At 37.5% G+C, this 26284-nt stretch overlaps 1 protein-coding gene and 1 long non-coding RNA gene across 3 annotated transcripts in view; one reads left to right on the top strand and one right to left on the bottom strand.

The window, feature by feature from the left end:
• Window positions 1-2431: 2431 nt before the first annotated feature.
• Window positions 2432-6982, bottom strand: LOC149799957 (uncharacterized). Its single transcript, XR_016421260.1, has 2 exons — window positions 6496-6982; window positions 2432-2642 (listed from the first exon to the last, which is right to left on the bottom strand). It is a non-coding gene; the product is annotated as an uncharacterized LOC149799957 (long non-coding RNA).
• Window positions 5056-26284, top strand: part of LOC149799956 (monocarboxylate transporter 13-like) — a 102096-nt gene continuing 80867 nt past the window's right edge. For both annotated transcript variants that reach the window (XM_089959456.1, XM_089959452.1), the window contains exon 1: window positions 5056-5780. The gene's annotated coding sequence lies outside the window, so the exon portion shown is untranslated. The remainder of the gene's footprint in view (window positions 5781-26284) is intronic.

Genomic DNA, 26284 nt, shown 5'->3' with positions numbered 1-26284 from the left:
CGTTGACAGATGGCCTGGTGCTCGTCTGTTAATCTGGACCGACTGGGGTAGAATTGATATCCAATCAGAACTGACAAAGGGTGGGGCCATCAATTCGAACCAGAATTTAACAGTCATTTGCGCTGGGAACGAATTAGTGATTGTAAGCCATCGTACTAGTCAAGCTGTAGCAATAACTCCGGGAAGCCACTCGTGATTTGGCGGGAAACACTTAGTACATTCTAAAGGACAGAAAGCTTCGTAAATGTCAGTCACTTATTTGCTCGATTGTTGCAGAATGTTACGGCACTGTAGTTGTAATTATGGGCAGTATGTATATTTACTTACTAGAAACGTTAGTACGTAGAATTACCTTTGTGTTGTTTAATTTACATGCGTACTTGAGAAATGAGCTATGATTATTTATATTGCTCGCTCGTCAGAATTAATATTGTATTTCGCTATTTAGTTACTTCGTGGTAAATTAGTGTATTTATTTATGTGATTTTCTAGATTTTGCAATTGTTGAATTAAATTGTAACTTTGGAAATGGTTGCAGTGTGTAAATTTGAATAATATGGATATTTGAATATTTGTGTACACTTGTGGGAGTGTAATGTACAGAAATGCGTCTGATTCTTGTGATATTGTTGAGAATAATGAGATTAAGAATATATATATATATATATATATATATATATATATATATATATATATATATATATATATATATATATATATATATATAATTCATGTGACGCAATTTAGTGATTTCTGTATACCGCTTTTACTGCAACGTTGTTTCTATAAGAACGTGTGGGTTTTTCGATGTGCACGAATCCGTGACCAAAAATGTAGATAGCCTTTATTTGATGAATGATTGATTGTTGATGTAGTGTGAGGCGAGATGGCTAACACAAATGCTAACGTCCTTGTGTTTTTTGTAGGAAGCTTTTGGGGACAGAACTACCGGGTAGTCAAGTCCCGAGTCTCAGAGAGACAGGATAGAACAAGGCAGTAGGCCGAGAAAAAGCCTAGTTGCTGGAGAAAGAGAGAGAGAGAAGGAGGAGGAGAAAAGGAGACAAAAGGGGAAGAAGATAGGAAGAATCGGAGTACGGAGAAAGCCGGAAGGAGGAAAGGAATTGGCGGAGTAAACACAGATGAATATAAACCAAGTACAGGGGAAAGCCATCTCACACTATAATCACGTGATGAAATAGGTTGTTACATGGTCGTGAGGAAGAAGATTGGTTGAGAAATTAATATCGTTTAATTTGTATTAAATTGTTATTCTTTTGAATTTCACCTTTGTGTTCTTAATAATTTAATTGTCGGTATTGCTGACTGGGGGCTCGGAGCTTTACCTCTCTCTATCACTAATTTCACTTCCTACAAAAACAAGCCAGGGTGGGAATTCCACAGTAATTCAAATAAATATTGTGAGCATCCCACCCCAACGCATAACAGTGGGTCGCATAGAACTTCACAAAAGTCCATACCTCTAAATTAAAATATAATTATAAAGTAAAAACATTGTAAACATAAAAGAACATATATATCATACATACAAGTATGCATATCTATCGACAAAAATTATACTTTCATAAACAAATTAGATCGATCAATAAACAAACGCATACACAAATGGATACTCAAACAAGTAAAAACATGTAATGATTTTCAATTTTCGTGGGCTGAAATCAATTATTTAGTTATCGTTCAAGTTAAAAAGCTAACTGTTAATATATAATTTCATATTTCTAAAAGCATTTCAGGAATACTTCGTTTTGACATTCGACACCAGTTCTGTTCCGTTAGGCACGTGTTTCGTTTGAACACACTGAAGAACACTTCTTTGAATGGTTATTGCTTTGATTCAGTATCATCCTACGTCTATCATTTCCACCACAAATAAAATATCCAACCATACTAATTAAATTGGCTTGTCAACTGTCTTTGGCACAAACACTAATTTACGCGAAAAGTATTTGTACATACATGTTCTGGCATAAAACACATACTATGTAATTTTAATTCGTAACTGATATTGTATCCCTAAAATCATTGTCCGGAAATACTCTTTCAAGATGACAAGCTTAAGGATATGATACGAAACACTTTAAAAATGCCAATATTGTCTGTTTGTAAAAAATTTTTACAAAAATTTGATAGTAATATGCACGAATTTTCACTTAATTTCAAGTTTAATCTATGTATCCTTTTGATGAAGTAAATGTCCTTGTCGACAGATAAATCAGATTATCTTCAATATACATGATGACTAATGTTGACAAAGGTTTGTTAGGGACTCAAGATGGCGGCGCAAGGTGCGCGCGTTGCATTGTGGGTATTTGCGTACTCAATCGTGACGTGTGTGAAAACAACCCATAAACGGAAATAAAGAAAATTTAAAACAATGAATGCAATAGAAAGCACATTGATAAGAAACGTATTGTTTTTTTAGGGTGAAATTTTATGTCACATTGATAATTTTTATATCTTATATTAGCTTCATGCAATTCCCTTTTGCCATCATTGCATATCGCAGTGCCTTTATTGAAATGTACTAGATATTTACATGGAATAACCCAATCCACCTCCAACCTATGTTGAACCTAGCCGTAGCAGGAAACGTGGAACTGGCTTGTCATTAATGGCGTAATCTGAAACGAAAGATACCCCTTAATTACAGACTTTCCAAGACTGATTGGTGTTCAAGACATCTCTTGACTTGTGGAAACTTGTCCATTCTGCAAGGAAATTTAGGTATTCAAATCCAAAGCATCAAAGCGACTGAGATCATTCATATATATATATATTGTTTTAATGAATATTTAAATCTGGTTGTCCTACAGTATTGACATTGTCAATCATACATTTCAATTTGTACAAAATCACAACATCATTCTAATCTTAGATGTTGCCTCTGTACTACCTGTAACCAAATACGGTATTAACCCATACATAATAAGTTCCTATTTTCTTGTATGCAGGTCAAAGAGCGTACACCATTTTTCTTATAATCTGTGCCTTAGCTGGTTGTACGTGGCCGTGTTTATGAATGAATAAATGCTGTAGCTAATTAAGATATATAAATTAAAATTAATTGCCCATTACAAATTGTCAAATATGATGTAACACAGTATTTTCTCCATGCATAGACCAGGGAACAAGTCACACAAATTGATAAAAAACCGAGGTGAGTTCACTATGAAACAATAATGTCATCTGGAAGCATTTACCAACCTTATTTTAAAAAAGAAAATTGGGGATGGGGTGGGGTGGATGAAGCGTTTTATTAAGTATGAATATACTCCGAGGTAAATAGGGTATGTAACTCTAAAATGCACAATGTGGATTTAACGGATATGAAAAGCTGCAAAGAGTTAATGGGCATATCCATACTCGTCTTCAGTCCGAGTTGTGGTCACATTTACGACAATCAAATGACACTCCATCACATACTGTAACCACGTGGAGTACGGAACTGGTGAATATCCACCCAGAGTATCTGTCGTATTCTAACATTTCCCAGCAACATTGACGGTTCTCGTTCCATGACATGCCACAACCCATGCATCTAGCATCACCATTATATGACGTTCCTGCAGATGATTATTAGGCTGCATAACACAATTGGACTGTCTCTGTTTTTTCGTTGCATAAGATAACTGTTTTTCCTGCTTTTCGCATACACTGATTGTGATGATTGCTACTTGTTCTTAGTTTTCTTCACTCTTTCTGAAACTTTGGCAACGCAGTCTAAAGGGTTTCGATACCATTCAAAATATTTTCTTTACAAATCAAACCTTGCCGACCATCAGTCCGCCACCAAAGCATGACTGTAGTGACAGTAGTAATCGAGACAAAAACCCGTAAATTGAACATGATACAAATTAAGTTAACTTCATTTTAAAAATCAAAGTCTCTCTCTCTCTCTCTCTCTCTCTCTCTCTCTCTATATATATATATATGCAACGTTGCAATTTCAGCCACCGCTGTGTAACTCAACAATGTAGATATAAAATCTCGACATAGGAAATGGAACTATATATATATATATATATATATATATATATAGAGAGAGAGAGAGAGAGAGAGAGAGAGAGAGAGAGAGAGACTTTGATTTTTTAAAATGAAGTTAACTTAATTTGTTACTTTCTACTTGTTGTTAGTTTTCTTCACTCTTTCTGAAACTTTTGGCAACGCAGTCTAAAGGTGGGTAGGGTAGGGTAGGGGTGCATTATAAAAATCAGATTTTTTTCGATACCATTCAAAATATTTTCTTTACAAATCAAACCTTGCCGACAATCAGTCCGCCACCAAAGCATGACTGTAGTGACAGTAGTAATCGAGACAAAAACCCGTAAATTGAACATGATACAAATTAAGTTAACTTCATTTTAAAAATTAAAGTCATAGTCTCTCTCTCTCTCTCTCTCTCTCTCTCTCTCTCTCTATATATATATATATACAGGTTTTTGTCTCGATTACTACTGTCACAACAAGTAGCAATCATCACAATCAGTGTATGCGAAAAGCAGGAAAAACAGTTATCTTATGCAACGAAAAAACAGAGACAGTCCAATTGTGTTATGCAGCCTAATAATCATCTGCAGGAACGTCATATAATGGTGATGCTAGATGCATGGGTTGTGGCATGTCATGGAACGAGAACCGTCAATGTTGCTGGGAAATGTTAGAATACGACAGATACTCTGGGTGGATATTCACCAGTTCCGTACTCCACGTGGTTACAGTATGTGATGGAGTGTCATTTGATTGTCGTAAATGTAACCACAAATCGGACTGAAGACGAGTATGGATATGCCCATTAACTCTTTGCAGCTTTTCATATCCGTTAAATCCACATTGTGCATTTTAGAGTTACATACCCTATTTACCTCGGAGTATATTCATACTTGATAAAACGCTTCATCCACCCCACCCCATCCCCAATTTTCTTTTTTAAAATAAGGTTGGTAAATGCTTCCAGATGACATTATTGTTTCATAGTGAGCTCACCTCGGTTTTTGATCAATTTGTGTGACTATATAATCCCCCTTTCCCCTTGTCATCTCATTTTCTGCCATATTCTTTCCACTTAGACCAAAAAGTAGTTCTCCGCCATGTTGGCTAATATTACTAGTGGCGGACCAGTAATTCCAGAGAAAAAAAGCGGAGATCTACTTGTTGGTCCACTACCATTGTTAAGATTTCAAAGGTCTGTGATTCGTCATGTGAAACTGGAATTATCTACATGCAACGTTGCAATTTCAGCCACCGCTGTGTAACTCTACAGTGTAGATATAAAAAATCGACATAGGAAATGGAACTATCAACCACCTCTTTCTATTTCAACGAATAGTTTGACTGAACATTCTAAACATACGGCATTGAAATTTCAACCGCTGTTTTCTCATTGGACAAACTTCCGCTACGGCGCCTCATACACAAACTTTTATCCGCTACGGCGCCTCGTATCTTTACCTTGAATTTTACTCGATCAACGGATGTAATTCGATGATAATATTATGAAGGGAAGCAGTGAACCATTAGGCGTACAAAAGAACTGTCGTTGTTGTCAATAGTGCGAGAGTCAATAATAGTGGATCTACAACAATTGTTCTAGAGGACCGAGTACGAGTCATTACTTGAAGCAGTATACGTGCACTACAGTACAGGATACCATGCTATTGACGTTAAAAGCTTGCTGAATAAAAACAAAAACAAAAACCGTGCTTCATTGCATTGGAGAAATGTATTAATCAGCTGACACAAGGAAAATCTACATGAGAAAGGTAAGACAGTTTAAAAATATGTGATTGTAAATTGTTAACTAATAGATAATATATATTGATGATAATTGAGAAACCTTGGGAAAAATGACCGTAGCATATGGAATGTAACGGAGCGGGGGGGGGGATGTTGATGACGTGACTGTAGTGCGTGTTAGGTTAATGCCCTAGATTAGGATGGAATCTACATCTAGGAAAACCCTTGATGCTAATCGAATCTATTAATAACCGTCTTACCAGGATAGTGTGCACATCTGTCAGGACTTGAGGCCACGAAACTTAGCACACAATTTGGTAAGCATTAACAAGGAAGTCATGGGGTGGGGGGCGGGCATTTGCCCCCTCCCCCTCCAAATTTGCATGTGCTGTAAAATTGATGTAGCCTATATACTAAAATTAACAAGCCCCTCAAGTTTTGCCCCCCCCTCCCCGGAAAAAAGTTAAAATGACGCCTCTGAGCACTAAGCAACCACAAAGAAAACAACAAAATAACCAACTGCCGAAGCCACGCCCCCTTCTCCAACCCCCAACATAAAATCTAAGTATTCTTGCGCCCTTTTTTCTATACTCGTTTGGAGAGACGATTTATAATCTATGAATATAGATACACAAATGTTGGGCCTAGACTTAGGCTGTGACCTCAGGGATTAGGTCGGATCTAGTGAATCGGAGAGCGCTCTAGTAAATCAGACAGCACTAATTGAAACAGTGAACTTACTTGCATATCGCACTGTTCTGTAGACCAATAAGCTTCTCTCTGCCTTTTTCTTTTGTTTCTCTTTTCTGACATGACCGTTGACATATCTGGTTTATCTAAAATGCTGTTGAGCATTTCTGCGCACGTAAGGTTTCCGTCTCCAGTATTGAAGCAAAACGCACACCGAATTCGACCGATTGATGAAAATAAAATAATGCAATGCTTACCATTTGAAAAGAGGCAATTGTCACCAGAATATTTGTTCAAAATAATATTAATTTTGGACACACGGGATACCACCCCCATATTTTCATGACTCACGATATGTTGGCCTATTCTGCGCAGCTTTGAAAAGATGTAATGTTTATCCATCCGGTTATAGAAATGAAATGCATTACTTTGGACTATTTCTGTCATCAGTAGTCGAGTAATTGGACGGGTTTATAGCTAGTTTTACAATACTCAGCGTAACAATATCAATAAATGACAAGAGATATTAAAGCAAACTAAACGGATCTTGTAAAAAATTAGTAAAGTTCAACATTTTATAAAGTAAAGAAAAGCTATTATGTGGCAGAGAAACAACAATGAATATGATGCAGTGTGTTTACAACGTCTTGTTTATGGGGGAAAAGTACTCATGAATTTAGAAACAGGCTATACACCGGGGAATTTCTTGAGAATACCATTCTAGCGGCAGGTTGACACGTTGGGTAGTAGACGATTTTGTACGTGTGGGACAACTTGCAAAATTGGAAACTTAGATTAAGATGCAGAATATTTTTTTTTAAGGTATACATTTCCATTTTTTAAATAATGTATTTATTTGTATGATTCTAAAAGATACATAGTAAATAGGATTTTCTGGGTTACAGGTTCAAGAAGGTCATGGAGTGGGTCTTCATGTTGACATTTAGAAATCACATTTGCAGATGCATTTCGACTCGAAATGTGGGATATTTTGGTACACTTTATGAATATCACTTTTGTTAATTAAAGTACGATCGTTCTTTCATGATACAAAATGGATGTTTGACCCAAAATAACACGTGATCCAATGTTTACAGAAATGACGTACCGTTGCGAAGAATTACCCGACGCGCAGAATTGACCGACCTGGTGGGTACATATTGGTACCTTTAGGGAAGGTCTGGGTCTGAATCTATCATTTTGTTAAAGAATTAATAATTTGTAAGGAATTTGTTTAGAAGATAAAATAACTTAAATTGGGAATTCCGCATCATTAACAAGTCCTTCTCATTGGGACCGATACCCATTTTTTTGGACTCCTACAACTTTGCCTGTCTAATAGCAGATGAAAAATGTTGTTTGAACCGTGATCAAAACATTCTGCTGATTGATATCAATCAGTAGGGTGAATGTAGGTCAACGGGACTTGAAAACACGTCTCTTTGCTTTCGTGCGACTTTGAATTTATTAGAAAAAATGCAACAAAGTACTGGTAAGCAAAGTCGGATTAAAGCAATATGAATTTAATTTGTAGAAAAACATCAGTGTGGGCTGCCATATATACGAGAGATTCCTGAAAAATTGTCTTCTCATTCCGATGTTAGTCGACCTCGGAACACGGTACGCAGCGCCGTTATCTATCAGTAAGACGGCCAGCCAAAGAACACAAATATCAGAGGACACGTCTAACATTGTAGGACATGACATTAAAGCAACAAAACCAAACCAGAAGACAAGCAAAAGGCCTATCGGACCTGTTATATATTCCAGATACTGCTGGGCGCGTTTGGATAAGGAGACTACTCCTGACAATAATAATTATGTTATTTGTGAAATGTAGTCATGCTAAAGCATTGAAGGTACAAGGATTTTGTGTCGAGACAATCAGGGTAAAGTGCCTTACCTTGGGACATTCTGGATGATGTGACAATAGAATTCAAACACGCACACTTGTGTTCTCAATTCTGGCACGCTAACTACCTAGACCAACTAGTAGTTCAAATTAGTATTTCTCTCTCTCTCTCTCTCTCTCTCTCTCTCTCTCTCTCTCTCTCTCACATGAGGCAACTAATATGAGTAGCCATTTTGCCCAATGGATGTGTTGCATGGCGAGAATGGTCATGGATTTATTAAAGAACATGGTTTGTTGAAAGAAAATAAAAACAACTTTGTATTGTAAGGATTTTAACCCGTGTCATTGTTGTGTATGCCATTTGCCAAACTATTTGGGATGACTAAACGTGGCACTATTTAGTCGAGATTGTACTAACGTGCCGTTAAACAACACACACACACACACACACACACACACACACACACACACACACCATCTGTCTATTGGCCTGGTCGTATATTAGGATTGGAAAAGATAGATAAATGGCTTGTTGTTGTTGTAGCGTTTAATGCCATTTTTCAGCACAAGATAGGTGTATACATGGCGGCCAGTATAACTGGTGTAGGAAGAACCAGGGAAGAACCACCGACACACGAGAAGCTACTGGCAAGCTTTCTCACGTACCCGCGTTAGCCGAGGTGACACTCGAACCAACGCAGACGGAGGTGAGACGGCAGTGATCCGTAACAGTGAGCGCTTTAGACCAATCTGCCAATCTGAGCACGTGAATGGCGTGTGTTCTCTACTAATACGTCGAAAGTCAGTGTTTATATAAATATTAACAGTGAGTATTTTATTAGATAACCTTCTCATTCAGAGAACCTTTATAACACGACTCTCAAGTAAATAGTTGTAAAGACGACCATGGAATGTTTTGCCATTATAATTAAAACTGTAACCCTGATCAGTTTTGATACTGACAATGCTCGCAACTGACCGACAGAAGAAGAAAAAAAGTGTCGGTATGTGGGTATTAACTGGAACATTATTTCCTCCATCACTGAACTGATAATCACATTAGAGCGTGAATTTTGGTGCGAGAAAAGGTGTTAACTATTTTGCACGACATGTTTTGTTACCTGCTTTTTTCTGGTCTGGTTCTGTGAATAATTTAAAACAGTTCTTTTCCCATTCGGACGTCTTTTTTGTTTCAGCAGTCCAGTTCTCAAACAGGACAGAAATATCGTTGCTACCCCCGTTGCCCGTAGTGCTCTTCAGACGCCCTACCCTCTGCCCTTCCGTTATCTTAACGGTTGCCTCTCACCAGGTTATTAAAATTTTCCCTTGAAACTGTGTATTTTATATTGGTTTCATTTATTGTTATGTTCATTGAATGCTTCTCTGTTGAGATAGATTAAATTTAAAACGTCGTGATCAGCATCGTCTTTTTTGTGTGACCTTTGTGTTTCTTTCTTAAAAGTGTCTATTCCCATTCCCTTTTAAGCAAATGAAAGCTTGAACACGGATGACGTCTTTTTTTTCTCGAATTTTTTGCTATTCTTCCATTGCCTCTGTATTGGTTTAAAATTTAGAGCGCTTTTGAATTAAGACCCGGCATTTTTCTAGGAAACAACAATCGATTAGTAGCATCTTCCATTTAAGCTTATTGATTTTTCCTTACTCTTCGAAGAAGCATCACCAGTCCGAAAAGATTGTCAGAAGTTTGATAGGTGTGTACGTAGGTAGGTGGATATGAAGGAATGAGTATGTATGTAAATCGACAGACATGGAGACGGACGAGCAGACATAAAATAGGTCAGTTTTGCAGACAGGCAGCGGATGAACGGGCTGACAGTTGTTGTTGTTGTAGGGATTAACGCCATTTTTCAGCACACGATAGGCTATACATGGCGGCCAGTATTAATGGTGGAGGAAGAACCCGAGAATACCCCGGAAAGAACCACCGACCCTCGAGAAGCTACTGGCAAGCTTTCTCACATACCCACATTGGCCGAATCCGAGACTCGAACCTACGCAGACAGAGGTGAGATGGCAGTGATCCGTAACGGAGAGCGCTTTAGACCACTCGGCCACTCGGGGCCCCCGAACGGGCTGACAGAGATACAGGCGTAGATAGAGAAACATTAATATTTATTTTGGCACTGTATCAAGTTTTCCCTCTCCAGGTGGATCACGTGCACGTCATCTTGGTACATCCGCCTTGGCAATAAAATTGCTTTCCGACCCTGAAAGTGAATATAGGACTCACGGTGTGTGTGTGCGTGTGTGTGTGTGTGTGTGTGATTTGGATTTTTAACGTAGCTTTAACAATTTTTCAGACATATCGCTACGATGTCTGCAGTGTGACAGTTTATAGTGATGTCTAGCACTGGGGCATCATGCCGCTGACATGTAGCATGATGTCCCACCCAGTCACATTATCCTGACACCAGGCCGACCAGTCCTAGCACTAACCTCTTAATGCTGAGCGCCAAACGAGGCAGCTGTTAGTACCATTTTTGTAAGTCTTTGGTATGACTTGGCCGGGGATCGAACCCACGACCTCCGTTACTAATGCAGTTCCCATAGTAAACCTAGGCAAACACCATGATATTAAAAATTCAATAACTTAAAAAAAATTTGAGTGCTCATGATCAAGCTTATATTTATCAGTATAAATGAAACCTGGATGTCAGCTTCTATGTTGAGAAAAGGATATGAGCCGCGGCATTTTCTGGACCTGCATGTGTTTGAAACATGTGCTTTCAATTCCGCACCAAAGAGTCAGGTGCTAATTTTAGTAATGAGTGTTCGAACACACAAGGCTGTTAAAGGACTGAAATTCCATCAATAAAACAATGTCTCTAAAAAAAATTATACTTACAACTAGGATAAGCTCTCAAAAAATTCTTTTTCCTAAAACATAACTTACATTATTAACCAATCCTGGTCAACCAAACCCGTATATACTCTATTTTCGGTCCACCCATTTTCAGACTGGTTCCCATTTTCCATATCATTAGTATCGTGTGTCCTAAATTATATGGAGCTAAGCTTTCGGCTACCAGAAGACTGCACAGGTAAGAAGGATATGCAGACTCACGTGGCTTGCGTATTGGAATGTTTTAAAATATTTAATTGCTTGTCGACATTTCTTTGACCGTACATTAACAAATAAACCTTTGACCGGCCCAAGAAATGCACAAAAAAAGAGTGCTGTCACTAACTGATATTTGTTTTTGTTGCACTTTGATTATTTCAGCTTCTCTTTTGGCCATGACATAGATTGAATGGGGGCATTCAGTACATACATTGAAGGGGGGAGGGCAATTAGTACAGCCAGAGGTTACTTTTTTTTTTTAACGAATTATTTTCAGTAGAAAAAATTTGTCATGATTCAGTTGTACGATGCAAAGATATACCAACCCTTTTCAGTCGTTGTTTTATGTCTGAACCGTGTTTTCATAATCAATTTTGACCTTGGATTTTTTGTATAAAAATCTTGCCGAGACCGAACTTCTCAGACAGGGGTGAGATGCTCGAATAATCCGTAAAGACAAGCGCCTTAGACCCCTCATCCACTTGGGGTCCCACCTTGGAAGGGGAGTAATGGCTCATGTTACTAGAATATCATTAGTATAATTTGGCAGAGACACTCATCGTTGACAAATAAAATTTGACTCATGTTTGCATGCATAATGTATGCTTGCATATAAATCCAATTCAACTGCATAAAACATAAAACCAGATCTTTCGTCGCTTAAGGTGCTGACATATAGGGTTATAAGTTTTTTTGTTATACTGTTAACTCATAACAGACCATATAGAATCAGATGTGTTGGAGCATATGCAGCGGCAGATGCGGTTAGGTGTAATTTGATGTTGGGGTCGACTTATAGGAGAGTACATTCGGTATGCAAATGATCTGGTTACATTTTCGGATTATTACAGCAATTTTATATATATATTTTTGAGCAGTTTGGGCTTGGGACTTTTTGTGTCGTAAACCATGTTAGCACCATCGAACATAAACACTTGAGGTAAACATTTGAAATGTAGTCATGTTTGTACACGTATGTACATGATCTAATTAGCTTTTCTTGTCGTTATAGCTATTTTTCAAATTCTTTTTGATTTTTGAACTCTTTTCCACTTGGATCTTTTGGTCGGCAGTATGGGCATTCGTGTTTTGCAAACACAAATCTAGTTCCATTTCGTATAATTTCCTTTGGGATGTTTCCTTAGTATAACTAGAGTTTTAGTAAATTATTACGCTTTACATTTATTCGGATAGTTGAAAAACAAATGCTGAGTGGATAAAATCAAGGCCATCAAATGTTGTTTACATGAAAAATAGCTTACCGTATGTATTGTGTCACGTATTGGGTATAAACACGTGACTATACGTCTAGCATTGCAGCGCCAGTAACAACAGAAGGGTCTAGTTGCTGCTACGTATTAAAAACGATGATGTTGGTTTTTAACGGTACTGAACGCATTACTAGCAATATCATGCTGAGTAAACGGAGCTAAGTTCTTCACCCGGCGACATGGGCTGACCTTGACGAGAATCGATTGTTGGCGTACAAATTCGACGCTCTACCACATCAGCTACCGTAGATTCCAGTAGATTATGAGACTCCCCCGACAAAAAGGGGGTGGGGGAGAAAGAAGTTATATAGCCGTTGTGTCTCTTTCGTTAATTGTGATTCTTAGTTCTGGTGTTGTTTTTATGTCACCTGACCGTAAGACCCATACTTCTCGCAGCTCATATATATTTTGTTCGAATCTACTGTTGCAGTAAGGCTTGTTTAACCTTGGGTCATTTAAACTTAATATAGGTCCGCGGTTGCTCAGTTGTCAGAGCGTCAGACTGATAAGCCAGTGGTGGCGGGTTCGATACCCAGCCAGGATCGGCTGTCACGGTCGGTTCTTGGTAAAGTACTTAGCTTCTGTTTTCTTGGCATGATATAGTTAATAGTGTCAAAATGCTTTGTTAAAACAGATTATTAAACTTGACACCATCTTCTCCACATATTTTTACACGAGCATGTTGACTAAATCCCACAATACTTTTTCATGTCAAAACTGAGAGGAAAAAGAATCAGACTATATATTGCGGCTCAGATTTACAACATTCTTACGTCATATTGTGACGTCTGCCGCGTGCTATCTCAAGAGTTCCATACTTTTTCTTGGTACGTGTTAGACAAAGTATCACATTCTGCACAAGAACCATTGCAGAGAAAAATATCACGGCAAAATGCGGTGTAAATAAATGCTGATTGTGGTGCAGTAATCAAAACGTACGGTTTTCTCCAGGTGGCATTTTACCTACAAGATAGGTTTGGAGCAATTTTGGTATCCTGTTAAACCGAGGTAACCCATACAGAGGAGTGTGCGTAAGGTCCATTGAATTTATGGTATGGCTATGAGACCCGCATGCATTTTATTTACATCGGTAGGCAGATTTGGCAAAGACAATCATGGCATGAACTCCTTTCAAGTTTGTACAAGCACTGATACTCTTCCGCCGTCATATATGGCCGCCATTGCAAAAATGAGAAACGTAAAACCACTTTTAAAAATATCGCTGAAGAGAATTTCACCAATTTGGACAGAAATTACTCTGACATAAGGACTTTTCAGTTCTGTTCAGTTATCTCTCTATCTGAGATGGGGGATGGGGTCGCAGAAACTAGTCTGACCTAAGTTGCACAAGCAAGTTCGATATATTTACGTAAGTTTTATAAGTTAGTTCGATGAACGTGGTATTCCAGGTCGAAACGTGTTGCACTACAGAACGAAGTTCAATTAATGTTCATCATGGTATGGAAAGAGGTTGTAATTAAGTTTATGGTTGGGGTGGGATGCTCCCAGTATTTTATTTATAGAAGTCCCACCCAGGCTCTGTTTTGTTGAAAGTTAAATTTAGTGAAAGATAGATGTAAAGCTCTGAGCCCCCAGTCAGCAATACCGACGGTTAGATGGCTAAATATACAAATAGGTTGAAATTCAACGAATAACAATTTAATAACAATTCAGTAATCAAATGACTCGAATTTCCAATTACACTCGTTCCGCTCGACCCTTTAATAAGCCTATTGCATCACTTAATTAGCAGTGTGAGCTTGATTTCCACCTGTCCTTGTATTTCTACTCATCTGTTTTATCCTTTATCTCTCCCATTTCTCCAAATTCCTTCTCTTCCTCCAGACATTTCTCCAAATTCCTTGTCCTCCTCCAGTTTCCCCCCAACGACTACAGTAATATGGACTTTGACTGTCTCGGCTACAGTCACAATTCCGTCTCCAACTATTGAAGACTCAGGACCCAATATAACCGGAAGTTCTGTCCCCTAAAAAGCTTCCTGTGAAAACACAAGGACGGTACAGTCTTTTTCTTAGCCCACTCATCTCACACTACACACGGCCTGTCATTAGATATCGGCTATTAAATTTATTCGGTCACGCATTCGCTCACATCGAGATACAGATACGTTTATGGTAAAACAAATGTCATAATACAGCACGGTATCAGTTACGTCTTACACATACATCAATAAATTCCGTCACATCAGTACACATTCCTAATCCCGTTATATCAAACAATATCACAATAATCAGACGCATTTCTTTACCTTACAACTCATTCAAGTACGCAAATATTCAAATATTCTTGTTCTGATATATGCATACGTCCATAGTAACTAATCTTACACACTTCAACCATAATTTCCAAATTAAAAATTTAAGCATGTGTAAGTTCTAACATAACGCATTAATAAATGCACTGGTTTACTACGAAGTAACCTAATAGCGAATTACAAAATTCAATCGGACCACACGTTAACAATCAACACAATTCTGCCTTGCATCTAGTACTTCTCTACGTAAGGCTCAAGTCCATTTCTCAAATAAGCGTGTCAGTCAAGCACCACAAAGGTAATTCTACATAGTGAACGATCCTAGTAATTAAGTGTACAAACTACAAATAATTACAATTATGATGACGTAATATTCTGCAGGAATCGAGCAAATGACTTACTGGCCTTTTCGAAGCTTCGTCTTCCCTTAGAATCTGCCTCTAAATTCTGCCGCTATATTACGAGTGGCTTCATTCTTTGATTAAACCCTATTGATCTGCACACAATCCTTTCAGGCGAATACAGAATTAATATTACGAGTTCAGAAGGTATCATTCGGGTCTGAATTGTAATCACGCCCTCAGTTTTTGATTGGATATTGCTGTGGTCATGGTAATCGTGCGTAAGAGTTTAACACTGACCCCGCGGAAATGTTTAGAGATCAAACACAAGGCCGCGGTAATATTCCCAAGACAAATAGATAATAGCTTATACATGAATTTAAAGCTGAAGTTTAGCAAACGTGACAGAGGTAATGTTTAATAATCAATCTTAAACCGTAGATCGAAAGTACCTTTTTATTATTTATACACTGTGCCCGTATGTTTGTCGATCTATATAATTTCTGATTGTAATGTCGCCTCATTATTCTCCTTACGCCTCACAAGGAATATAGAAGGAAGGAAGAGTGTTATCCTTGTCCGTCCTTATGTTCCATTTCTTCAAGCTTTGCTCAGGTCAGTATTGACCGTAGTCATTCGTCATGGTGTGCGTTTTAGTAATTACATACAATTACAAAATTACAATAATTTCATGGTTAAGTATGTCAGTGTGATCTGTATTTTCATCTTGCAGCAACTTCGCATAATTTCAGCGCTTCATTTAGTTTCTCCTACATATCGCTCCTGTCCAAGAGGGCCTTGATGCGTATGGGTTGTTCAAAGGAGGTTGCTGAATATAATCAGTTTGTTTGGGGATGGGGTGGGGGGAGGGGACATGTTCCATTAAACGCGCACGTGTGTGTGTGTGAGAGAGAGAGAGAGAGAGAGAGACTGTTTACATAGTTAAACCTTACTTGACTACGCAGTGTTTGATTATTTACCTCACACCACCGATGCAAATGATTTACAGAGAAATCGATATGTTGCCATGACTATTTATTTCGCGTCATATATTAATTTCATTTAATCCATTTTGACGAAAATGTACAGGAAATCCACACAGAAAAGGACACGAGTGACACCGTGACACGATTCAGACTACCTCGGTTACTTCTGCGAAACAAAGTCAAGGTTTGGATGTATGTTGTTGTAATTTGCATTAAATTCATACATTTTGTTCGGCAGAAATTTCGTCGCTAAAGAATAAACAGGATTCCGTTCCGACAAATCCAGCAATTTCTACTGTTTAATTAACCGTATGATTTATAGAGAAATTCCGAATGTGAAAATAGTTAAAACTGGTTAGTCGAAATGCTTTTGAGTGGCAGCTGTTGGCATACATTCGAAGTTTTATGCATAGAATTGACCGAGAAGTAACTAATGACATATGGTGGTTCTGAACTAACTTATTGCCTCATGTGGTGTATATGTGGCATGCAGGTTTATTTTTTTCTAATAGCAGTTTCAGTTGGCTTAGCAGCATTTGCGACTTCGAAGTCAGTTCTAAGGATCATACATCAAATGTATGCCGATGTCTGCCATTCGGAACATTCATTTGTTTTGTTTTCTAAACAAGAATTGACCGAGAAGATGCGAATGCATAAAAAATTGTTTTCGTTTGCAACTTCTCGCTCAATCGTACAGCTAAACCAGTTCTAGAAATAGCGGAGATGAATAGATTGAGGTTTGTCTTTTTGACCAAGAAATACAAAATGTGTTATTTTTCTGTAGAAGTCCAGTTATGCTTAATAAACAACATACACATCAAAATAATTAACCCAAACCTGCTCAAAACGACAAAAACTATTTGTGCTCTAGCACTAGCACTTTCTTTCAAATTAGATAATGAAACAGCTTTCTGAAAAGCCAGCAATGTTAAGATATTAAAATACAGGTTTTTTTTTTAGCGATTTCTAAGCCTGATAATTTCTAGTCATTAGTACAAACCGCTAAACTATTCACATCCGGCGTGACTGGTATACTGATATTTTGCCTTTCATAACGAGCTATATAAAATTTAGTTGCGTGTGCTCAAATATAATTTTCTTGCTGCTTATATATAATACTCGTTTTACGTTAGAAAAAATTTTCCTAAATGCTTCCACATTGATACAGAGAAAAAGACTTGATGCCGTTTCTGACGAAACCACACATTTAAAATATGTTGGCAGCTAACAGTCTTTGCACAATCTTCATGGCTCGCACTTTCACATGAAGTTATTTATAGATTCTCGATATCCCTGTTGAAAAGCATTTGCTTTTTATTGCACCGAGTGCAGATGTATTCAAACCAATGAAGACAGCTGCAGGCATTACTATATCTTGGTACTAAAGGAATATACGAGTCAGATGTTATGATAAAATGCGCGAAATTAGAGAAGCGATCAAGATCAAAATATCGATCTGATTTTATTAACTTATTGGTCTTTGATTTTAGTGATAAAAAGAACATTATCATTGTCACAAGGTTGGGGCTGGATTAGTGAAGACGCACAAAGCAACTGCGTTAATAAGATGTTTATTTATAAACGCAAATTAAATATTAACAAATCTGACACCATTATAACAAAAAGATAAGGAAAATTATAAAGTTCCTAACATGGAACTATCAACAACAAGTAACTCAACGAGAAAACTCAAACGTGAATTTAAGGAATGGAATTTTAAACAAACGTGAGTTACGTCCTATCACCGATCAACAAATAAAAAGTATATGATCTACACCCCAATATAAACAAGGTCTTATTAAACACCAAGGGATATAGGGATATGTATAAATTTATGAATCTATCGTTCATATAACGATATTGAAATGGGAATGCATGTAATTATGAACTTATCGTTCATATAACAGTGTTGAAATGGGAATGCATGTGTATTTGCCCAGATAGCAGTAGTAGAAATAACAATGACAATAACAATGATATACTATCGTGGCGCCCATTTGACGTCCTAGATGTATCTCCGGTTCCACTCGCTCTAGTCAATGGTCAATGAAGCGCCCACGCATGGTCCGCCCCTCTCAGTCTGTTGAAGGATCCCTCGAGAGTCCTCACATTCAACACAGACCCGATGGTCGCGAAAGCTTGGTCCCTCGCATCGAGAACACCAGTACACTCTTCCGAACCAACGTCACCAGACACAGCGTACACGTCACAAGAAACCACACAGAGTTCTGTGACTCCACATCACCAAACCATATATAACGCAGCTAAATTATAACAAGTAAACCGTGTAGATCATATGACACGGTTAAGTACTTCTGCATTGATATATGTTGCGCATGCACGCACATGAATATGTTACCCATTACATTAATCGTTCAATGCATGCACGTATAATTAAATTCAATTTGTTCAGTTAAAACAAATAGCTAACTCGAACCAGACTATAGTATTTCTAATATCATGGCGTTGTATAACCTAGGTATTGATTCTCTGTAGAATTTAGAATAAATTCTAAAACATCTAATACATGAAACAATTCTGTCAGAAAAAACGAATAGTAATAAAGAATACAAGCTTAAATTTCAATACCTCTACAGCTGGAGATTTGCTCCCGTAAAGAGGTAAGCTTCCTGACAAGACTCGTCGTAGTGTAATTTGTTTATAGAGAATTTACTCTGTATGTATACTAGCTGTGACAGATATGCGCAGCTAGGTACTTAGGTGTTCACTGCAGGCAATTTGCACATGCAGAATGGGTTGAGTCGCGCTTAGTATTTCGAAATAACTAGAGCCGAAAAAAATAAACCATTCTTGGGTGACGCTGTACGCGGCAACGAAACCCGAGTACATTTTTGATCACATATACATATTGATATAAATCATACACAATTTCGTGACAATCATATGATTTTAAGAGTTTCTATAGTGATAAATCGAATCGTACAAGAGATATATATTTAGACTTAAACACTAAAAAACCTGTTATTTTTCAAAAGAATATTTGTTTTCAGTTCCTATTTCACATTTTTTTTATATGTCTGTACAATAAATAAATCAGTTGCTCTGCACGAAATATTGCAATGTCTCACTATGTTCCGCTGGATTGAGCAGCAGGCCCCTTCTTATTACAGACACTTGAGTATACGGCAAAAATATGCATGTTTCCTATTACACCGTTTTAAAATTCGGGTAAACGTGTTTTTCTTTTTTAAACTAATATAAAATATATATATTGTAATTTAACCATGGTGGGAACAAGTGATAGGATGGGCAGTGAGAAACAGACAGTGGACCGACCGGATACGTATTTTTTAGGGGGGTCTAATGTATGTTTTTTGGCAACTTTTATATTGTTCCGTTAGTGTCAAGATCCATACCGTTAACGGATTGCTGAAAAGCATTACATACTAAAGGAGGTAACACATGAAATCTAATAGATATCGCTAGGATAAAGCACCAATATAGCTGTTCGATCCGCCAAGACGTAGATAGGGGTTATCGGAACCTTGGCTAGCGAAGATGTCCAGTATGTTGCCACAGAGCCTACATGGTCCATTATTTCCTGAGCTTTCCTACACAGACTAAAATGAGCTTCTTTCGATTAATCGGATCTTAACTCTGTATCTTTCTGGATTATGGTTCTCGAGCTCAATGTATTGGATATTTCAGTTAAAAATTGTAACTGAAATATGTTAAAAAGCCTGATTTCCTGGGACTCTCACGTTAATTGGATCTGCCAATGAGAATCATTTCTGGAAAAGCTCAGAACTATTAGCTCGCCAAGTTGATACCCCCAGTCCCCCACCTATCTAAAGGTTATTAGTTTTAAGGCACCAAATATTTTCTCCCTATGTCCGTACGTGTGTATACTCGATAAAATGTTTGTTTTTTATTTTAATCTCTCGTCTTCCATTTTATCTTTGTGGTATGTGATGAAAAATTCTATATTTAGTATCAATTGTTTTTAAAGAAAGATCTAGATGGAACGACGATGCCAGAGAGAAAATGGTTTGTTACAAATCCTAACACCTTCTGTAGCGTGCAGTATATTCTCAATAGGTTTAGAAGTTAATGTTAAATTATCTTGAGGTTAGAAGAAACTGTAGTTCCCAGAAGAAAAAATATCAACTTTGCATGGGCAGCCATTTACTTTTGCACTTGCTGGAACCATTGATCTATCACTTCACTGTAGAAATCCATTGGTAAAAGCATTGCCGATGCGCCGTCTAACTGCCTTGATGCAGGCATTTTTGCATTTTGTACTCTTTGTTTTCCTTCCTAAAGGGCTGTTTCCATCTGGGTTACCAGCAGTTTCCATCTAGATACCCCAAGTCCATTTTAATAGCACCAACCAGGATGCAACGATTTTTTGTCGAATCTCGCTATCATTAAAACATTATAATCCATTAGAATGCTTACTAACACGTTTATACATTCACTTCAAATATTGTATTTGTATATATCTATATTTGTGGCATTTTCTGAGACATTCCAAGTTATAATGAGAGAGAGAGAGAGAGAGAGAGAATCATTGTTGAGTTGTAGGAGATGCGCTACATGTACACAAGACCAAACAATTTGGCATTACCTACACGTGATATGCATATATCGGGCCACTTTGTATATACATGCTTTGGGTTTTTGACACGTCAGCTATACAAGAGTCCATGTAATATATAACGTTGCTTTTTAGTAACGTCAGCTTAGTCCTATGACAGTTCCATGGCTAAGTAACCTTGAAGCACTTAGGAGTTCATGTCTTCTCTAGCATAAAATAAATTTTTGAGTGAAATAGTGATGTAATGTGAATTTATTTAATAGATAATGTATTATTTTATCACCCGCTTCTCAGCTGGGAAATATTTAATACCGATCTTAATCGAATATTTTATGGCAGATAACGGACGAACTCGACACTATATCAGATACTGTCTGTATTTTTGAACATCGATACTGTCACCATATTCGCTAACCAAGGTTCCGATAATCCTATCTCTAATTACTGGCGTAACGAGCAGACATTTCTGTGCTTCGGGTCTGAATTTCATTGGATGCTGTGGTAAGCCAGCGCATCCAGTCAAAATCAAGTTTTTCAAATTTTATCACTGTTCATGCGTGACCGAGACAAGGTGAACACGCAAGTTGAATGGACTGATAAAACAGCGATTTTTCAGAGCCGGCACATGTCTGCACAAATACCTTTCACTCAAATACACCTGTAATGGCTTTTGGTACCTAGTCTTACTTTAGATGTTAAAATTACAAAGTATCCTTTTTAAATCAATCCCCCACCCCCGTTTTCGGCTGATGTACAATGCATCACTACTGGTTTGTTGGCATTACATACTATTGGAGGCAAGTAATGAAATCCAATAGATATCGCATGGACAAAACACCAGTATATTTGTTCCATCCGCCAAAATGTAGATAAGGTTATCGGAACCTTGGCTAGCAAAGATGTACTGTCACAATGTCCGTTAGATTTGGCTTTTACATTTTCATTCATAACTATTAACTGCAGAAATATAGCTTAGCTGATAAAGTTTTTGAATAGCAGATATCTGGTTTTTTTTATTCAGTGTATCTTTGGACAGTACTATGTTATCCTTGGATGAAGCACTACCATCAGTGGCTCGAGCCAGGAGGGATACGGTTGCTCTTTTGTTAGTGTGCTGAACTAATTAATAATCAGTTGCTTGCAGGCTCGAATACTTCAAATAACAACCCGGTTCGGTTACTTTATGTGTCTCTGTGTGCAAGGCACTTTTCTCCCACCGCCCCACTATTAAGTATTAAAAAACCAAAAGTGGATAACAAAATATAACCTTACATCAATATCGCAGTACTTAATCTCGGGGAGTATGACATAAAAGAAGTGCATGCGTATGCAAATACCTGGATCGTTTACGACATATTACTTCTCGCCTTGAACTACATATAGAGTCATTACCGCATACATCCATCTAGAGATACACTGTTCCACTGGTTTAGAAGGTATATTTAGAGTAATGAACACCTCATCCAGCAATCATATGGTGGTTTTCTTTACAATGATAATATACATAAACTTTGAAAATTTAACTTGAGATGGCAATATAACCAGTCAAAAACTTTAAACACTTTGGACACGCTTGAGAAGATCATAAAAGCAAGGTGAACCACGTGATTGTTATTTATAAGACAAACATTAAATTAGCGCATATTGCCGCGCATAGTATGCTTGGATTGGAGATTACAATACCCGGATAGTGTGAGATTTACTTGACTGTGTGACAATCCTTCATTTCTGAGTTTACTATGACAGACAACTTGGTACGCATGTAATTTCTTGTGGTCTGTATGAATAATGTGCCGTGTTACACATCGTTATGTGTATAATTTTCAAGTACCGGGTGTCTGTGTTTATTGCATTCATCCTCGGAGTGATTCAATATCCACGAGGTTTAGAGAACGCAATCGCATTTCCTGTAATACACTTACTTTAGCACGATGCTTTCGGAGCTAAAATATGACATGCGTTGAAATCTACAGGGAACACAGTGGCGTAATTAGGATTGGTGGAACCCAGTGCGGTAACTCGTGACGTCACCCCCAATGAACCTCCTTCTGTAACAGACCAAGCAGAATCCTTAGTAATATCATTTTGGTGTCACCCCCTCTGATGGTGTCGCCCGGTGCGGTCTTTACCCCCGCACCCACCTAGTGACATCACTGAGGGAACCTATATTTGTGGCAGTTGTACCTTTTCTATCAAAATCAGGTTTCGTCTGCTGTCGAGTACTCATACATTACACATAACAACAGAATCAGTTTCTTGCAAACTTAAAATATTTGAAAAATGTTTGGAATATTTTTTTTTGTTTCTCTACTCAAGTATGCTAAGTGTAAACATGTACTTCCTGTTAACGAACAACGTGGCAATCCAAATAGGTCCGGCACTTGAAAATATTTCGTTTTCTAGAAGTTTGAATGCTTGATATTTGTGTGTTTGTGTGTTATTTGGATTTTTAACTTAGCTTTTTAACAATTTTTCAGTCATGTCGCTACGATGTCTGTAGTGTGGCAGTTTATAGTGATGTCTTGCACTAGGGCTTCATGCCGCAGACATGTGGAATCATGTCTCACCCATTCCCATTTTCCTGACACCAGACCGACCAGTCCTAACAGTAATCTCTTAATGATAAGGGCCTAGCGAGGCAGCCGCATCATTTTTATAAGTATCTGGTATGACTCGGCCAGGGTTTCAATCCCGCGACCTCCCGCATCCGAAGAGGACGCTCTAACCACTTAGGCGACCGGAGCGGTTTGAATGCATGTCTATCTGTGTGTGCTTGTGTGTGTTTTAGTTGAGAAATACTTCAAACCCTTACTTTGCTGTTAACTTTACTATTATCGCATTTCCAGAATAGTATATTCCTCGCATTTAGCAGTATATAACGAACTTGCTGAAAGGTCGTTGTTTGCTCACAGCCAGCGACATCATGCCCCGCAGAATTGTATGATGTGAAAAACATGAGTGGGGCCAGGTCTGGACAGGATTTGAACCGTTCCTTTATGGTCAGGAATCCTGCACACTGGCCAATGAGCCACCTTGGTTCCACTATTTATGTTAACACTGAAGGGACTTGTACATTGGGTCAAATCTGTATGTCCGTCCTAAGAACCTCGTTAGTCAAAATTGCGAGAAAATGTCACTCGCCCTTGACGACTGAAATTTTTCAAGCTTATTGTTATATGACCTGGTTCGATTTTCAGGCCATTTTCTGTGTGCACATTTTGGACTTGACTTTTTTTTTGTTACGTTATATCTTTTGAGCAGGATTGTGCAAAGATCATTTGAAGTGGACAACTTGAATTGAATACTCGTATTCATATAGACACGACAACTGGAATTGAATACTCGTATTCATATAGACACGACAACTGGAATTGAATACTCGTATTCATATAGACACGACAACTGGAATTGAATACTCGTATTTATATACACATGACAACTGGAATTGAATACTCATATTCATATATATATGACAAATGGAATTGAATACTCGTATTCGTTTTCATATATACATGAAATGTTTAGATCTTAGGTCATTATTGCGAGTTTTAAATGTTTGTAAATATTTTTGAAAATATTGGACTTGGAACGTTTTGTGTTCAAGACCTTTTCAGCACGATTCAGCATAAAAAACATTGATAGTAAAATGAAATTTGGTTGATCTTCATATGCCATTGAAGCAATCTTTGAGTTTTGTTATCACAAAAATCAGTTGTTTAAAATCTTTTTATCATATACTTATTGGCTTTGAGTGGGGGCGTACATGTTTTACAAATACACATTTAACTTTTAGATCGGTGGGGGGGGGGAGAGAGTCGTCAGCAAATATATTTTGTACCTGAACTAATATAAATTACGTAAACAACCAAATGTAGATAATGTTTACGTGATTAATTTGAGTTTAATTGATGTTTTTTAACCATCATCAAAAATGTTCCTAAATGTTTCCACTTTGATACAAAGACGAAGACGATGCCGTTTTCGACGAAACCACACATTTAAAATATGTTGGCAGCTAACAGTCTTTGCAGATGCTTGCTTCATGGCTCGCACAGTCACATGAAGTTATTTATAGATTCTCAATATCCCTGTTGAAAAGCATTTGCTTTTTATTGTACCCAGTGCAATTGTATTCAAACCAATGAAGACAGCTGCAGGCATTTTATATCTTGGTACTAAAGGAATATACGAGTCAGATGTTATAATACAAAAAGCGCGAAATTAGAAAAGCGATCAAGATCAAAATATCAATCGGGTTTTATTAAACTTATTGGTCTTTGATTTTAGTGATAAAAAGAACATTATCATATGATTTTAAGAGTTTCTTTATTGATAAATCGAATCGTACAAAAGATATATATTTAGACTTAAACACGAAAAAAACTCTGTTATTTTTCAAAAGAATATTTGTTTTTAGTTTCTCTTTCACATTTTTTTCTTTCTGTACAATAAATAAATCAGTTGCTCTGTACGAAATATTGCAGTGTCTCACACTGTATTCCGCAGGATTGACCAGCAGACACTTCTTATTACAGACTCGAGTATACGGCAAAAAAGGTTTCTATGACACCGGTTTTAACATTAGGGTAAACATGTTTTTCTTTTTTAAACTAATATAAAATATATATTGTATTTTGTGATTTGTTTGATTAGTACTTTCAAGACTGGACTATCGTAACTCAGTTCTGTCTGGTTCATCTCAATATCTGCTCCAGAAACTTCAAAAAGTTCAAAACACCGCTGCTTGGATCATACTTAGAGTACCACGATCAGAGCACACCTCCCTGCTGCTCTGTACCCTTCACTGGCTATCCATTCGATCCAGAATCAAACACAAAATTTGTTCTGTGCTACGTTTCACTGTCGGACTCTAGTCCGATCTCACCCATGTGTACACACCAGCAAGATACTTACGCTCCTCTTCTGACAATCGTATAATCATTATTCAAAGTATGAAAACCAAGTCATATGGACAGCGTTCTTTTGCATACCAAGGCCCAGCAACGTGGAATGAATTGCCCACTGAACTTAGACACAGTGATCACATTTAAGAGGGCTCTCAAAACTCACTTATTTCGACTGCAAGAACAAACTTAAAGACTGAATAATGTTTCCTACCTTAAATATTCTCAGCATGTTTTTTTAATGTTTTCTAATTTCATGGTGTTTGTTTTTGGTATCATATCATTATGTTTTTTTATCTTATAGGTGTTTAATGTAAAGCGCTTAGAGCTTCTAAAGATTAGGCGCTATACAAAGTCCTCATTATTATTATTATTGTTTTACCATGGTGGGAAAAAGTGCTAGGGTCTGCATTGAGAAACAGACAGTTGACCGACCGGATACGTGTTTTGTTTTTTTTTTGTTTTTTTTGTTTTGTTTGGTCTAACGGTATGTTTTTGGCAACTTTTCTATTGTTCCCGCTAGTGTCAAGAACTATACCGTTAGCGGATTGTTTAAAAGCATATGATTTTG

This window comes from Sinohyriopsis cumingii, chromosome 5, assembly GCF_028554795.1.
Source record: "Sinohyriopsis cumingii isolate HCF-2022 chromosome 5, ASM2855479v2, whole genome shotgun sequence".
Lineage (NCBI taxonomy): Eukaryota > Metazoa > Mollusca > Bivalvia > Unionida > Unionidae > Sinohyriopsis > Sinohyriopsis cumingii.
The sequence above is the reverse complement of the archived record's forward strand: the minus strand, read 5'-3'. Positions and strand labels throughout refer to the sequence as shown.